This window comes from Nannobrachium achirus, assembly GCF_963921795.1.
Source record: "Nannobrachium achirus genome assembly, chromosome: 22".
NCBI classification, from domain to species: Eukaryota; Metazoa; Chordata; class Actinopteri; order Myctophiformes; family Myctophidae; genus Nannobrachium; species Nannobrachium achirus.
In genome coordinates, this window is record NC_137829.1 from 48,222,851 (window position 1) to 48,241,397 (window position 18,547).

Sequence of the window (18,547 nt, forward strand, 5' to 3'; positions counted from 1 at the left end):
AAAAAAGAATAGTCAATGACTGGTGTGATGATGCTTGTTTGCCTGTGGGTGCATTAACTGTTTTTTTTTTTTTTTGTTTTTTTTTCCTCAAGTCACATCTTATGTTGCAATGATTTTTTCTCTTCAATGTCTCGCGTTGCCATGGTTACCATAGACTTCCATGTAATTGTGCAATTGTGTAAAAAGTGCACGCCCATGCCTAGATGATGCACCACGTGTGTAGATGCTGTTCACAGCTTTCAAACAAAAAAATCCGCTTGGAAATCCGTTCAGGCATTCATGATTTATCAGCCATTATGTTTTCTTCAGTTCAGGAGACGATCACTTGGGTTTAGGTATACTTTATTGACCAGAATGGAAGCAGTAAGCAAGCATCATACAGCATGGCATATTGAGCACCCTACTATAGAGACAGCATAACAGCATGGCATATTGAGCACCCTACTATAGAGACAGCATAATATCTAAGGCCTATATAAGCGCAGCATATTGCAGCCTACCTTAAGTGCTACTATAAGACAGCATAGAATCTATATCCTAAGTGAAGCATTGTTTGGCATGGATTCTGCCTAGGGCCCTTACTCGCTGACCCACGATCCTCATGTTGCCATGAGTATCGAGGGCATATCTTATTACAGCGAGTTCGGGCCCGAGACCCCCCACGGGGGATCCGAGGCAGAACCTGACGGTGGAGCTGGGGTGGTGGCGGGGCAGTGCTATGCAACAAGACTGAGACCCACCATCTGCTTTCCCTATGAACCCTGGGTAAGGGGGGGGCAGGACCCAGTGTCCCGTCCCCCTCCGCGCGCGCGCCCCCTTGTGACCGCCTCCCGAACTAGCTACGATCCTACGAATCTTCGCATCATTTCAGGAGACGATCACTTGGGTTTAGGTATACTTTATTGACCAGAATGGAAGCAGTAAGCAAGCATCATACAGCATGGCATATTGAGCACCCTACTATAGAGACAGCATAACAGCATGGCATATTGAGCACCCTACTATAGAGACAGCATAATATCTAAGGCCTATATAAGCGCAGCATATTGCAGCCTACCTTAAGTGCTACTATAAGACAGCATAGAATCTATATCCTAAGTGAAGCATTGTTTGGCATGGATTCTGCCTAGGGCCCTTACTCGCTGACCCACGATCCTCATGTTGCCATGAGTATCGAGGGCATATCTTATTACAGCGAGTTCGGGCCCGAGACCCCCCAAAACTACAAAACCCCCAAAACCGCCAAAAGCTCAGAATCCCATGCCATCGCTAGCCAACTGCGAGGAAGGCAGCTCTGCTGTGACTCTAGCGATTAAGAATTATCATTACTGCGGGGGCAACTATGAACTGCCTGTCCTATTGCTGTAGAATTAATTACTATTAATACTGCTAAGCGAAATAAGTAAGAATAGTACCGCCTGCATGGCTTACTATACATACTACTAAGCAAAATAATAGTAAAAGAATTAACGCTAGCCGAACGCTATTAATACTGATAAAGCAAATAATAAGTAAGAATATTAGCAGCTGGCAGACCGAACCAACGGTGAGGAAGGCGGTTCTGCTGAACTATAATGACATACTGAATCTAACCGAGCCATACTAAACAGCCTAGTGAAAGCGGGAGCAGCACACTGAAAATATATATACAGACAGCAGAACCAAAAGCAGCGATGAGACCTTCAATTCATAATTTCAGCACCAGACAGCTTGATACATCCTACCTAACTGACACCCCAGCAACCACCTAGCTTTGCATGATTGAAATATTAAAGCGTAAAATTTATCGTGGCCCGCAACCTATCAGGGGCGCGAGCCCCGAGTAACGCAACAGAAGCAGCAAAGAAAACATGCAACCTATCAGGGGCGCGTGCCCCGAGTAACGCAACAGAAGCAGCAAAGAAAACATGCAACCTATCAGGGGCGCGTGCCCCGAGTAACGCAGCAGAAGCAGCAAAGTGAAACCCTATGGAACAACTCTGCTAATAGTGCCTGCAGCACTATTAGCATCAGCAGCAGAAGCGTTAACTGAAGCGCGTCCAACTCCAGCTTGGAACCATCACGCTTCGGTCAGTCCTGTGTTATGTGTGCTTGATAGCTGGGCGTGCAGGATCTTGAGTTAACTGAGGGCACCAGAAGTGCTGGTGGTGTGGCTGCACCGATCCGGAGAGAATGCAGAGTGAAGAGGGGCGGGCCGCCAATCTAGCAGCTCTCTCCGGGGGTCGTGTGACGAGGACGTCGGGCAGACAGCCCGGTGTTCAGCATGGACATGAAAGGACAGAAGGGAGAGTTAGTTCTGCGACTGACACTGGTGTACCTTCCCTGGTTTAACTGCGAGCTGCAATCTTCAGAGGCCATGTGCTAGTCACATCTTAAGCCTGGCCTTGGTGACCGCATGTGCTTGCTGCAGAAATACAATCTTAGCTTTAGCTGACCATAGCAATGAAACCACGCCTAGGGTCGCTGACTTTTAGGATCACCGAGAAATTTTTCGCAGCCCACAGAGCGCTCTGCTGCAGAGTCTGCTGCTGCACATATAAGAATCTCCACGAGATACCCGTCTTGACCTTTAAAGGCAAGCTATGCAAGCCTAGAGAGCGGCTAAAGCCCAACATTCAGTACAAGTAAGTCGCTGCTATGTAACTATGGTTGCCTATTATTAGCAGCTTAGAGAGCGGCTGAACGCTCACAGAATCGAACAAGCAAATGCGTTGCTATTTACCTGCTAGAGTGTGGCTCCTCAGTGCATCTGGGAAAGCTGCAGCTGGCGAGAGGAATGGAGTTCCCACCGCTGGTGCTGAAACTGCAGCTTCCCATGTTCCCTTGCGACCTGGCGGTGGCGACGACGGTCACAGCCTGACAGCGCCCCCGGAAGATGGGCCGGCACCCCAGGCTTCCAGCACGACGCAGCGCTGGTTCATGCTCATGGTAGCAGCGGTAATAGCATCAACTGATGCTGTAGCGGGTGGGCGGGCAGCCGGACGGGAGGGCGGGCGGGCAGTGCAGGCGGGCGGGCGGGCAGGCAGGCGGGCAGGCGGGAGGGCGGGTGGGCAGGCTGGCAGCCCATGGCAGCGGCAGAAGCAGCGGAAGCTGTAGTAGCGACGCCCTCTCCAGTGCCAACCGACTCCTGACTGGTCTCATGGAACTATACAGTAGTGGACGAAACTATAAGAATAAACATGTTAGCAGAAAACACTCAGCCGCTGCAGCGCGACGCTGCAACGATGGCATGCTGTAGCAACCGCTATGCAGCGGCTCCAACAAGAAGCCGAAAGGACAGACATGATGTCAGCAGCAACATGTAGCAGCCGTGGCCCGAAGCTACAAAGAAAAACGCGATTTAGTGGAACATGTAGCAGCTTTAGCACAAAGCCGCAATGCTAACCTGATGCCGTGGCAGGGGCATGCCGCAGCTCCGGCCTGGAGCTGAAATGACAAATCTGTTAGCAGAAACCTCAGCAGCTGCAGCGCCATGCTGCTATGGCGACCTGCTGCTGTAGCCGCTATGCAGCAGCTCCAGCACGAGCTGAAAGTATAGAAATCATGTTAGCAGTTAGACATGTAGCAGCCGCAGCAAGAAGCTATAAAGTAAAACACGATTAGTGGAACATGTAGCCGCTTTAGCATAAAGCTGCCATGATAACCTGATGACGTAGCCGTGGGCCTGCAGCCACTCCGGCCTGGAGCTGAAATAATAAACAGAATGTTAGCAACCAACAAGTATTAGCTTTAGCATGAGCTGAAAGAAGACATGAAGCAGTATTTTACAAGCATCAGCCTTAGCTGAAATTATTAGCAGTTATGCTAGCACGCCGCCGCAGTTGAGTGGAGCTACCAATAGCTGAACTATAGGAGCCACTAGCACCATGATGTGACCATTCTAGCCTCCAAGATAGCAGCACAACGGATAAGGAGAATCCTGGATAAGAACATGATGTTACAACAGTCATGTAGCAGCCGCAGCACAAGCTATGAATAAAACACACTGTTAGTGGAACATGTAGCCGCTTAGCCTGAAGCTGCCATAATAACATGATGCTGTAGTAGCGGGCCTGCCGCGGCTCCGGCATGGATCTGTAGTGATAAAGTAATGTTAGCAACAGACATGTAGCACTTTAGCCTGAAGCTGAAAAGAAAGCATGGCGTTAGCAGCCTTTATCCTGGAGCTGCAATGGTGAACGTGATAGCAACAGTCCTGTAGCCACTTTAACATGGTTTGTAACGATAAACAACTCGTCATTTTTCACTAGCAGTAGCCCTAGCTGTAATTATTAGCTCGAGTGCCGCAGCTACGGAAACGCCACGGGGACATACAGTGCGATACGCAGTGACCCAGAACTATACCTTAGATTGAAACAAATACGGCAGCTCGATAGTGGATATTATCCAATGACTTCACCTTCAACGCTGCCACACTCGACGCCGCCCTGATGCCAACAGACACGCGGCAGTTTCTGGCCCGGGCTGCAAACATGTTATGTTAGCGTTTTCACCAAGCGTAGCATCGGCAGCCCTCATCAGCTGCTATGCCAGCAGGCAGCCGCAGCTTGGGCAAAGCTAGCATTAACCGAGACCAGGCAAATCCTCATGAACAGCAAACGAAGCCTGTATGCTAAGCTTGAACAGTGGGCACAAGCGAAGCATAGACATTGATAATACATGCGCATCCCTGCCCTATTGAACTGCGCGTGCACATAAAATAATATAATAACGAAAAAGAATCGTAACGGACCAGGTGACAAGGAGGTTGAATGCTAGAGAGCCACATTACCCATGCGCTCAGTATGCGCAGAACGTGCGCCACCCTTCGCTTCGTGACGCTACCCTCTGCTAGCCTGTATGCTAGGTAGCTGCTGACCACGGACACACGCAACCCCCATGGAATATGCAGCTTGAAGAGTCATTACGGAACATTAGCAACCTCTTTAGCTACATGAGTTCTGAGTTGCTAGCTCAGAAGCTAGGTGAACGCTGCCGTTTACAGACACCTGCAACCTACAAACTGAATCCTCCTAGCGTGATTCATTACTTGCTACGGGCCATGTTTTCACGTGGGCCGCCGCTCTGCCTTGACATGGCTAGCACATTGATTTACCAGCTAACAGCATCCTTACCGTAATAGCCGGCTAGCAATAGCCACCGGCTAGCTCCTAGCTGACTGTACATTAAACCTGTTGTTCCGCGCTAGCAGATACGGCCCGCGCCGTTGCAAAGTACTGACATTGTTATCGACAAACCCAACGACTGAGATTACTTTAACTCATGGTAGCCCAGTAAAGGCCCACCAGGGCACGAAATAAGTTAGCATTTAGCCCGTAGCCACAGCCAACTTCTATGATACTGAGTTTACCTTTAGCAACTTTAGCAAGCCTGTAGCACCTTTGAAATAGCCTTAGCAACAAACAACTGAAAGTACAGAATCAGCTAGGCACCAGCAACGATAGCAAGAAATCTGAACCTTGAAACAGCAGTTTAGAATTCAGCGATTACCAGAATAACAATCTCAAACTTCCCATACAACCTGGCCAAGAACACAGCTTCTTAGTTTGGCAGCTAAGAACATGAATTGAGCGATAGAAAAAAGCAGAAACAGCCGGAAATACTCAGCCAAGTTAGGCACCCTCCTTCTTTTCTTCTCTTTTCTTTTACAAAGGCACAATAAAATTAGCTTAGCAACAACAACTGCCGCATGGATTCAGCAGCACTGCACTGCAGAAATCAGCTGGGAATCAGCAACATCCGCAGAGATCCACAACTTGTTGAAACAATACTAGAACCCTTCTACAGTCTATGACTAGAACACAGCAGTGTCCACCCGAATCCACAATCCCAGAGACTTTCCATACAACCTGCCTTGATCCCAGCATAGACAGCAGCGAAAAAACACGATCCAAGCAGAAGTCAGCAGCACAACCAACCAGTAGCCCCTTCGAGACAGCCATGCGTAGCAGCAGCAGTGCTATGCAACAAGACTGAGACCCACCATCTGCTTTCCCTATGAACCCTGGGTAAGGGGGGGGCAGGACCCAGTGTCCCGTCCCCCTCCGCGCGCGCGCCCCCTTGTGACCGCCTCCCGAACTAGCTACGATCCTACGAATCTTCGCATCATATGTAAACAAACATGGCTGCCATGTTTGAAAGAATGAGTTGGTATGGGGGTTAAACATGCAATTTCGCGATCGCGATCATGCCTAATACATTTATGGAGGTCCAAAAAAAATGAAATGAAAAAAAAACCTTTTTTTTTTTTTTCAAAAACGGCCCAAACTCGGGAAACTCGGGGTTGGCACAGCGGTAGTACCAATACAAACTCGGGAAACTCGGGGTTGGCACCATAATACAAGTCTGTCTAGTGATTTTTTTCTGTGCTGCTGATGGAAATCAAAGACAGATCCTCCTTTGATTAGAGGCCCTTTTTAATATCTTCAAGATTTTGATGGCCTTGATACAGTGAAGGGCTGCGATGTTTAATCTGATCCCTGGGTCTTTTATCTTCAGATGAGAACAGCTGCTGCTGCAGAGAAAAAGGCCTGAAACAGATTAAAATGTTATTTACAAAACAGCAGGGTGCCAAATAGCATGTGTTGGCAAACTGTACAGGAACAGTCTTTGTGCATAGAAACCAAATGCTGCAAATTGGATTCAAATGTATAAAGTACAGACGGTACAGACTCTGTGCGTGACTGCGCTGCAGTTCCCTTCTCCAGAAGGTGGCGTTTCCCGTTCCGGGTCGCCGGTTATGTCAAATATGTAAATCTTTCCCCCTTAGATACAGTTTTTGTCATGAGGAAAACTTGAGAGAATATCTCTATCCCTATTTTGGGGGGAACATTCACCAAAAACAGCCTGCTAAAAAAAATAGCCGATCTCGATTTTTGTCGAGGTGATTGAAAAAGAACACATTAAGTACAGTGCGACTCAGGTCCATTTGACTAAGTATACACTACAAGGTCCAAGTGGTTAAACTGAAGTGATATTGATGATTTCCAAATATTATCAGTATTCTGCGGCACCCCTGGACTGGCATCACGCCACCCTAGGTGCCTCGGCACCCACTTGGAGAAACCCTGATCTAGAAACATAACCAGCTATTACAGTAGCTTATTCTGGCAAATGTTGAACCATGGGGATTAATGTAATGGGTTTAGTAATTCCACAGAACGCAGTGGTGGAAAAAAAGTTCTGACATATTTTACTAAATATTACACTAAATGAGTTAAGTGAAAGCATCAATACCACAATCTAGAAATACCCAGTTACAAAGTACAAAGATATTGGAATCAAAATATAAAAGTCCCAAAAGTACTCATTATTGCAGAAATCAGAAGTTCAATAAAAAAAATGAAAATAGCAGATCTACAAGCTCACAATGCGTTGCGACGCAAAACGGCAGCCCAAAAAGACGTCTCGCCCGCCTCTACCACTGATAACGACAGATAACATTAAGAAAAGTGCTTGTTCGGAATTCTCCTTGGCTTTAATAGTAGGCTAATGGGTTTAGTAATTAGGTATCATAAGTGACTTTCTCTCACAGTGAAAGCTCTTCCTGGCCGTTTCTCTCTCCAGCATCCTTAACCTCTCCTGGCCAAATACCAGGAGGTCACAATAATAGAGAGTGTTATGAGCCAAAAGGAGATTCTGAGCCACAACAAGAAGAGCAACACAACTTTGGCTACACTTGGGTCAAGGGTCAAATACTAACCTCATTTAGCAGAGAGAGAGAGAGAGAGAGATACTGGAAGATGGACACGATCGAAGGTTCAGTCAGCGAGCCACAGGAAGATGAAAAGATACGCTCCAAGTTCCAACATGACTGCAAAAGAAAAACCTCCAAATATTTGAACCCCTCCTCATCCTGTTTCCTGTGTCTCTGCTTAAAGCATAACATTTGATTTGGAGGAGACGAACGCTGACACCCAGACGATTCACAGCATTGTTACCAGTGTTTCAATGACAATTCTGTATAAGAAAATACACTCTTGGAAGTGTGTTTCTGCATGGTTTGATTGTTTATAAAATAAATGATGATGTTGTTGTGCATAACAGATGTCCTGCAATTCACTGTAGGCTACTTTGTGGTCAGGGTCATAGTATGAATACAAGTTATGAACTGACTATATTTTTCTTGACACATTTTCATGAATGATTGTTGCAATGTGCATGATGTGTAATAACAAGTGATCCTTTATCCTTTGACATGTATTAGTCCATTATGGACCCCCATCTGAAAATGTCTTGTGCCAAGGACCCTCAAAAGAGACAATTTGTGCAAAGAATATGTACTGAGCTTGTATATCTTCTATTTTTTCCCCCGGACCGCCACTTTGACAAACCACTGCAGTTAAGCAATCCAAACATGCTGCCAAAGCACAAGGATATGATTAAACACCCTGGAAGTTGAGCTCTGCTCTTTGATAGCGCAGAAACACACCATTTTCAGGCTTTTCTTTTTTTTGTAAATCCCAGCACATTATTCCTATAGTCCGCCGTGCACACGGTACAGCAGCGCTAACGACACCACACGCTGCGCTAAGTGTCATTAAAGGAGCGAAAGCGCCTCGTGTTAGGGCTTTTATGAGATGTTAAGGCGGTTTGAAGAGGCTCTCTCATCACCTTGTGTGGTCAAAGCGGTCATGAGAGGAACTTTGGCACTCACTCCTTTCAACAAACCAGTCAGCTCTCTGACACTTTGAATCAACACAAAGTAAAAGTAGTCGTTATGCAGTATTCTTCCATGTAATGTTTTCTAAATGTATAAAATCATTTGTACTGTAAATAGCAGATCTACAAACTCGCAACACGTCGCGATGTGTTGTGAGTGTTGTGAGGGGAGATGATAATCCTACTGTGGATCAGCAGTTGAGTCTAGGGAGAGACTTACAAAGCCAGAGGTATTTCGTTGCTGTCGGGCAGAAACCTCTTATCTCCATATTCAAACTTTTCTTAAATGAACAACCTACTTGATCATACTACAGCGTCACACGAAAACCTCAAGAGTAATGCTGCATTCACACTGAGAGAAGCCAAGCTAATGGTTTGCTTGGTAATTCAATGTATTCTCTATGCAAACCAGCTTTAAAAAATTCCAAGCTTTTTTTCCAGCATAGAAATTTTAAAAGCTGGGTTGCATAGAGAATAGAATACATTGAATTACCAAGCAAACCATTAGCTTGGCTTTTCTGTATGTGAATGAGGCATAAGAGATCTAAAAGCTCGAAACGTGGCACGAATTGGCACGCTTTGAGCTTGTCGATCTGCTAATGAACGGTAACGTTTCAGACATAATGGTTTCCTCCAGACAGGGACGATACTGTACTGTGTCACCAGCATCTCTACAGAAACCAGCTCCAGTATGTAGGGCAGATACTGTAGAAAGATGTAGGCTAGCTGTATTAACTATCAGAGGTTATTATTAATATATGTGTTAATGGGCTGTCAAGGGCCAGAGTTTAAATATTGTCTGCTATTCTTTGTGGTCGCATTCTTTGCTTTGATTTCTGGAATCAAAGCAAACAAGCTTGTTTCCCTCAGTGTAGATGACAATGACTGTCATCAAGGGATAAAATACAAGGAAACCGCTGGAGAACCAGGTTCATTTATGTTTTCTGTGAGCCACGCAAATGGGAGACAGCAGTAAAACTGCCATGACAAGAATCTCTGTGTCCATGTTTGACTCGGTGGAAACTGCTTTGCAGCCTGAATGAAGGGGAAATCGACACCCCTCCTCGACAGATCGCACGGCGGACTCCGCACTCTTTATTGAGCAAACAATGGCGAGCGTATAATTAAAATCAGTCGTAGATTTCTATCAGTCCTCCTTGCAATGAATAGAATAGACTTTATTTGCACGAATCGAATGCATAGAAACTCTTTGGAGCTCAGCTCCCAGGGTCAGCATTTAAAAAGACAGAAGTGCGTCAATGGTCTTGGATTCCCTGTTTTTATCACGTGAATGTGCCAGACGCCGGACAGCAGGCCAGATCCTGTAGGCATGCGTCTGAGCTGGCGTTTGTCTTGAGGTTATGGGAAGGGTTACAACAAGTGGCTTGTGCCCGTGTGGCAGGCCTTAACCCCATGGTATTTATAGGTCTCGGCACAATCGCCACACGTGCGGCCTGGCTTACTTTCTGTTATTGAAACGCGTGTAGCTATATGCAGTGTTTCTCTGTTGCTAGCATGAACGAAAACAAAACACAGCTGTGGGACAGAGCGTCCAACGTTTTCATGAGTTTCAATTATGATACTATTTATTCAAGGGTGCCTCTTCTCCCTATCATTGTCATTTCGAATGAGTCCAGGGTGAATTCAAACACAGAACCATACTGAATTTTAACAGTTCACTACACAAACTCTTTCTATCCACACTATGTCTGGACAAATAGGAAGGCCCTTTGTGATATGTGTTCCTTCCTATAGGATATCATTTCACCACCACTTGTGTGATGCCTTATGTTCCACATTCTAAATATGGCCCACAGTGTATGTTGCAGCACACAGACTATAAGGCACACAGTCAGGGGTCATCGCCAGGCTGGCTTGTGGTGGACAATTTTGTCTTTTTTTGCCACAGACATACAAAATGAGAAGACACTTATATTAGAAACACAAAGAGATAGCCCTGAATGACCATAACAGGTATGTAACACTGAGAGTGTACAAATGGAAGCAAATGGACCCGTCGTCCATTTGTACACACTCAGTGCTATGGGGGTCCTTGCAAATAAAACATTTGAGAACCACTAGTGGACCATTCAATAGCAAGGACCACACTACAAATAGTTTAAGAGTTTATTGAGGAGAACTGGTGAAACGAATGGCGCAAAATGAATAGAAAGGCGAGGGACTTGGGGTGGGTGGGAGGGTGGGTGGGAGGGTTGCAGAATGCGATAACGATTGGGGGAAGAGGGTTAGGTGAGCTTTTATAGGTGAGCGGATGCAACCTGTTTGGAGATATCCTTATTGTAGGTGTGGCCCTGCTCCTGAACTTCAGTTGTTCCAACTCCATCTAATTTGCCATAGTATCATAAATAAGTGTCATAAATATTCTGAAGAAAACCTGGAGACTTGACATTCAGTAACTGGGTCTTACGATGAAAATAAGAAAATTATAATGGTGTGTAAAAAAGAAAACCTAGAATTTGCAAGTCTTGCCACGGACACATTTGTCCGTGTACGGACGTGTTGATGACCCCTGCACACAGTTTATGTTGCAACACACAGCACTATAGGGACACTTAAGAATGTCAATGATGTTTACCATTATCGTCGTTGTCGGGTGGAAAACCGTTCGTTTTGTATTTGTATTTAGTTAACAAGCCCACTGGAAGATCCCACTGGAAGATCTTGAAAGTGTTTGCAGCCCACCCATTTTCTTTTCTTCAAAAATATTTAAAAAAAAAAATGAAAAAAGGAATTGTGAAATATCCCTTTAAATCTACAGTAGCTGCAGGGTTTCTGTGGAGGAATAAATGAGGTTAAATGTGGCCCCAAATCATGTACAGTATCCTCTGAGAATGGCATGAGCATCTGTTGTCTTGTATGTGTGAAATGTAATATTGTAATCAGATTAAAAAACAGTGCTTATCCAACACAGACCTATTACTCCAGGGGTGCAGTGGTTTCATCATGTATTCTTATTGCTTTAAACTGGCCAGTCAGGGGAAAAAACGAAAGAAAGCCTTCGTCTATAAAAGTCGTTTTTTTAAATGCAAATGTATTCGGTGCAGATATACGGGGGCTTGTGGCCCACGGTGCTCAGACCTTAATGTTATCACTTGAACGTTAGCTCCGCTGGTGCTTGATCAGAATCAGATCACATGTGGTGTCTGAAAAAACAGGCTTTTTTTTATCTTGTGAAAAATGAAACCCCCGCATTTTAGAAATGTAAATTATTTTGGGTGGGTGAGCAGCAGCGTACTGTGGAGACTGTGTCCCTCATTACTAAGTTCTTAATGAAAGCCGTGTGTACTACAGCATGTACTGTAGTGTAATGTAATGTGTGTGTGGGCTGGCTTACAGTGGACCGCGCAACACTTCAGTACACAGCACACACACAATATGTGCACTCGTATGCATCAACGGTATAATTGCATGTGTACACATGCAAAGTCTCATGTTCTAACACACAAGCATGTAAGCACAATGGGAGCGTGTTGATATTTCGAAATAACATTTGTTCTACGTCCCAGTATTTCGACGTGGGTGAATGTTAACCTGGTGAAATGCTAACCTGCCGACGCGGGTGAACCTGATGCCAACTTTGGTGAATGTTAACCACTATGCCTAAACCTAACTCAAACCCTAACCCAATCCTCAGTAACCCTGGCGCTAGTGAGTAGCTAACCTGCCGATGCCCGTAGTCGAAATATTGGGACGTAGAAATAGCATGATTTCCCCGGCACAATTGCACATGCACATGCATGCAATATGTGCACTCATATATCAATCATATATTTGCATTTGTACACACATGATACAAAGTCTCATGTTCTAATGCACACACGCACGTAAATACACACATGCACACACGTCGCACACATGCACACATAGGAACTGCGGTCTAGTCAATCTGGATCCGGTCAATTTGTATCCTCACAGTCCCATTATGCTGCTGGGTAGAAAAGCCCATCACCAAACTGGCTGTTTGGTTTACCAGCTGTTTCCCGCCCGGCTAAGCTAAGCTAAGCTGCCTTTCATGTCCAACTGTTTATAACACATCAGTGATTTCTGAAAGTAAAAGGCCTCCGTAATGGCCAGATAATGGTGTGCAATATTGCCCAGGGCTTTAATTTCCCCATTCAAAGCATTGTGACTGCATGATCCAAATGGAAACTAATTGCTCCCGGTTATGTGAATACCAATGATGTCATGAATATGTATGTTGGTCTGCTGGGGTATTTATTCCTATATATGCACGACACCACCCGTCACGTGTCTATCTGTCTATGTTTACCGTATTCAAAATTAACCCATTTCAAATTCAGATCATGATGATAAACACGTACAGTGTGCAGTCGATAGGTAGAAGCTGGCTGCAATCCTAACGCAATGCACAGAAAATATTGCGCTGCAACAGTTAGGACTGCAATTGCATAATTTATGCTTAACTCTAGCAAAACATTTAAAAATATTTTAACCACTTAAACACTCTAGACTTACTAAACTAGCTGGACCTGATTTGAATCTGAGCCTGAACCTCTTTATTTACCCCGTCTACAGCAAAAATAGACGATCTATAAGCTCTCTATACAAGCTTGTAAACTATTACTTGTAAAAGATTATGTTTATATTGTGGGATTGCTTCTTTTACTTAAAGGGGAAGACCACCCATTTTCAATATTGAACTATAACATTAAAGGAGTTCACCCTCAAAATGACTTTTCTTCTATTGATTACTCACACCATGGAGACTTGAGTTCAATAATGTTTTTTTTTTTCTATTTGTTGCATTCCTAAGACACAAATGTGATTATAGTAAATTTACCCCCATTGATTCCAGATGGGGACCCGAATGGATTTGGGTCCCTTTCCGGAATCAATGGGGGTACATTTCTTGCAATCAAATCTTTGTCTTAGGATTGCAACAAAAACTAAAACATATTATTGAACTCAAGTCTCCATGGTGTGAGTAATCAATAGAAGAAAAGCCATTTTGGGGGTGAACTACTCCTTTAATATACCTTAGAGGAGTTGTATGGAAATTTTAAAAAAAAAGTTCCCCCTCTTCTCTGTTGCCTAGAACTGGAGGATTGATTTGGGGGTTTGTATTGTAAAGTACAATGTGTGATGTCATCAAGTTGTGATTTGCAATACAAACCCCAAAATCAATCCTGGCTCCAGTTCTAGGCAACACAGAAGAGGGGGAACTTTCTTTTATTCCCCCTCTTCTCCTCTAAGTATATTAATGACATAGTTCAATATTGAAAATGGGTGGTCTTCCCCTTTAAGTAGAAATCTGAGTGCCGCCACTGCATTCAACCTTGGGGTAAAGATTCTAAATATTTGGCCACATGCTTATGGTTTTGTCTTTTTTTTCTCCTAGAAGGTCTTCCTTCCCGTTTAACTCGATGATCTGGACCTGGGTGTTCACTGGTGCCTTGAAGGGCCCGCCGGCTCTGTTAACGGATCTCTTATACCCAGAACAATATGTGACTCTGCCGACCCAAACTGAACCTGTCTGTGCACAAGAGGACCGCGTCGTTTGATGTTCAGCCGTGGGAACGCGGCGGTCGCCGTATATTCTGTAATGACATTTTAACGTCGATACGTTTCCCACACAGATGGTTCTTATTCCTGGCTGGGGTCTCGGGTGACAGCCTGAAGAATGTGTGTACCAGAGGGTAACATGTGTGGTGAGCCCCAGCCGACTGTATTTCAGTCAACGGAACGGGCCAAGTTGACGAGGGTGTTAGCTTCACGTGGCTAGCTTTCTGTCATGACAACTGTCGGCTTTTCTTTTGAGTGGCTTTGATGATGACAAAAAAAAAATCCCCTTGAGGTCCAATGAGTCATACAACAAATTAACTCAATGCATGTTATGTTAGTTTATTTTCCTTTTTTTGCCTGTAGGCCTACAGTATGTACAAGCGCTAGCATTGTCCTTCTGAGCAGACTGCCGTCTGTTCACAGCTTTGGCCACACAGTATAATAGGCCTATCGTACATAAATGAAGACCATTTTTTTCCATTAATAGCTTTGTTGTCCCCGCCAGGCCGGGATGACCGAAGGCGAGAGGGATTTATGTTTTCGCTCCTGAGAGGAAGGAGGACTGACTGCTGGTGTCTTTCACACATGGAAGGGTGAGACTTGTTATTTCAATTTTCTTAAAATCAGAGATGAAGCCCTGCATGGGCGAAAACGTTGTTTGGTTCAAATAATAAAGAAAAGACGGGAGAGCACCCTATTGTGTGTGGACGCTTTTTTTTTTCCTTTTTATAGTTTTTGGGTCCAGCACTATGTTTAAAGAAACTGTGTGGATGTGCATAATGCTACTCATTTGTTTCCTAAATGAGCCCCATCTGTATTAGCTAGTCTGCCAATCCACATTCATCAGTTCAATGTAAAAATAAATAAAAAATCAAATATAGGCCTAAATCATAATTATTTTGTATTTAACTTATACTGTACTATGTTGGTTCCTTTCGTTGTGTTTGCCTCTTTCTTACAGAATATTTGACAATTATTATTTTGACTCTAATAATGCAGATCATCACTTGGCACATTTTGACAAACGTGCCATCGGTTGAAACAATAGTTTTAAATCGCAGTTTTTGTCAGCCTGTGGCCAGTTTTCTCGCCCTGAACCGCTTGGTGGCGAAACATTTCTGCGTCACAGATTAGCCAGTCACACAAGCACATTACTTGTGTGATTGGCTGACAAAACAAGCAATTTAAAACGATTGTTTCAACTGATCGCTGGCCTACCGGTCCAGGCACATACCACATAGGCTCTGATGCCTGACAGCGTGTCACGGGTTCGAGTTGTGTTGACCTTTGCTGCGTGTCACTCCCCATCTCTCTCCCCATTTCCTGTCAGTCTACTGTCTTATCAATAAAGGCATAAAGGCCCCAAAAAACGATCGCTTAGATTTTATCCACCACTTAAAAACTATACAGTCATCTGAGAGACGGTTTTGCAACCTTTACTTTTTGGATACGATGTTTGGAATAGGTACGAATCTTGTAAGTGTGGCGGATGTCATTTCCAGTAACCTCAATCTCGGAGCTATAGCGGAGGGAGAGGTTCTAAAAGGAGCTGGAATCCAAGGCCGCCAAGGCAGCTGCTCTACCTCCTGAGCCAGTGCCCAGGCTGTGCCCCTTGATGAACGATGCTGTGAGTTGAATCCATAGCACATTGACCAACCTGGGAGAACACTTGGTTGTGGGACAAACAACCTCTACCTCCCCTATCTGTCAGAGTTATCACCTGCTTTATTGGGCAATTATCAATGGCTTCGGTTGATGTTGCCTGCAGCCTGCAGCGGTGCGAGCCATCAATAAGTAACACTGAGTTAGCTGTGCTTTCCATCAGCAGGTCTTCACCCTTTGGTGAAAATACATTAGCTCAACGACCCCCAACATACAAACTTGTGTATATTGTTACATTGAGGCCATTTTCACATGCCCTCCTTGGCAGCAAACGTTCTGGTGTAGCCTGATAAGCCAACGTTTTCATTAAGTTAATTTTGCTTTTGCTCTCTCTCTCTCTCTCTCTCTCTCTCTCTCTCTCTCTCTCTCTCTCTCTCTCTCTCTCTCTCTCTCTCTCTCTCTCTCCTCCCTCCCTCCCCCATTATGATTTGAGCTGGCACACGGAGCTACTTCTATAGCATTAACTCATAGTATTTTAATTTCTAGCGTTTTTACTGCAGGCTGCTTTTTTATTCTGTTTTTTTATTTTATTTGTTTAATTCCGGAAAAATATTACAAGTAGCTTGCCGTAAAACTTTGAACGCCAAAACATCCACCGCACACGAGACCGGCCCGTTTTCACATAAGGTGAATTTCAAAAATTCGGCTATGTGAAAACAGGGACTAAAATGTATCAAGGAAAGGGAGAGCTGTCTGGCTGGCTGGCTGGCTGGCTGGCTGGCTGGCTGGCTGGCTCCCGTCCGTCCGTCCGTCCGGCCGTCAGTCAGTCAGTTAGTCAACAGGGAGTTGATGGACGAGGAGGGGAGAGAGGATAAGAGGACCACTCCAGAGGGAGTGTCGGATCTGGCTGTGCGTGGGGGGCTTATTTAGGCTGGAAGGTTATTTCCTGTCATCCAGGGATCTAGTAGAGGGGCTTTAACACCGACACGTCTCCCCCCCACATCCACACCCACCTAGCCCACTCCTCACAGCAGGACCATGCGTTCCTTCATGGCTGTCAATATCAGGCACGTGTGCACGCATAGACATCAAAGGGGGCTTGAGCCCCATACCCTTTTACCTGCCAGAATGTTACGTGTATAGTGCTCAACATCAGCAAGAGTACACATGTCACCAAGAATAATCTGTATGCTGGAATATTAAGGGTGAGCGATAAAATAGCAGCCAGGAGAATGAGACTTGCAGGACACTGCCAAAGACACCAAGAGCTGCCAGCCAGTAAACTGGTGCTGTGGGAACCAACACATGGGCACCGGTCACGAGGACGTCCCACACTAACATATGTGGATGTACTCAAGGAAGACGCAGGAGCGCAAAGCACCAACGAGCTGGCTGACTGGATGTATGGAGAACCGGGATGACTGGAAGCGACGATGAAAGGCTTGTCTGAGGACGACCTATAGAGAGAGTATAAAGTGCCCTCTCCAGACCATGAATGCAGCTTTTACTATGGTGAAAAAAATGCAAATTTCCCCCTTTCCTTTCCTTGCCATAACCTGAACGCAGCATTCACGAGCACTGGATTTTTCCTAACTCTCCTGAACTTGAGTGCAGCATTTTGCGTTGAAGAAATGTGTCCTCTGTGTAGAAATCCATGTCGTATACGCTGCATCCTCAGTAGCTATAAAGAGTGCGTGGTCACGCCCTAAAAATAGCTGATTTACAAGCTCTCGACGTGTCGCAGTGTGATGTGTTGTGAGCTTGTAGTTCAGCCCCTGTCTTTCTTGACATTCTCTGCACGTCCCTTGTCAATATGATTCACTTCATGCAGAAGGGGGACAGAACGGGAAGATGATTTAAATCGGGTGCCAATGTGGCTCCAAGGCTCATCATGTCCTCATGATGTGGCAGAATACCAACGTCACACAGGAATCAGGATGCCACCCATTTTAAACTACACAGCTGAATCCTTTCAGAGCCCCCAGCTTCTCCTCCTCTATCCGTTTGTTCCTGGTGTGAGCAATTAGCCGGCGGTGGGAAGTTAAAAGTAAAGTATCAATACTGCAATATAATTCAAAATGTACTTGAGTAAAAAGTACAAAAGTATTGGTATCAAAATGTACTTAAAGTTATACTATGTAACTTTTTTTGTAAAACATATCTTAAAATTGTCCTAACTATTAAATCGCTAAAGTTTTAGAACCCCCACTCCGTTAATTTCCGCCCCAAAAGCCTTTTCTTTATATGTTTTCTACTTAGCCGTGACAGGGGCGGGATTTTGCGGCAAAATGACGTCATCTGCATCATCCGTATACGTTGTGTTTACGTTGGCCAATCACATTGCAGATCATACACACATGATACACTACCGGCCAATGACAGTGCATCTTGAGGTCTCTTCAGGAAATAGCTTGCTTCAACAGCTTTGTTTACACTGGTCTAGAAGTCTAGCCTGTAAACCTCCCCAACGCCGGTCCGCAGAGGGACACTACGGATGCGTGGCGACTTGACGTGGCGGGCGAGGCGGACGCGGGGGTCTGAAGGCCCGGTCCGCGGCGAAAAACGGCCGAAAAAAGCAGACACGACCGTGGTTTGCTATAACGCTACTGACCACTAGTTGAGCAACTTACACAGTATAGCTTTAAAGTACCAAAAGTAGAAAGTATTCCTTGTGATGTCCCATTGACACATTGTGAGCTTGTAGATCGGCTAATTTCAAATGGACGAAATGTGGGCCTAT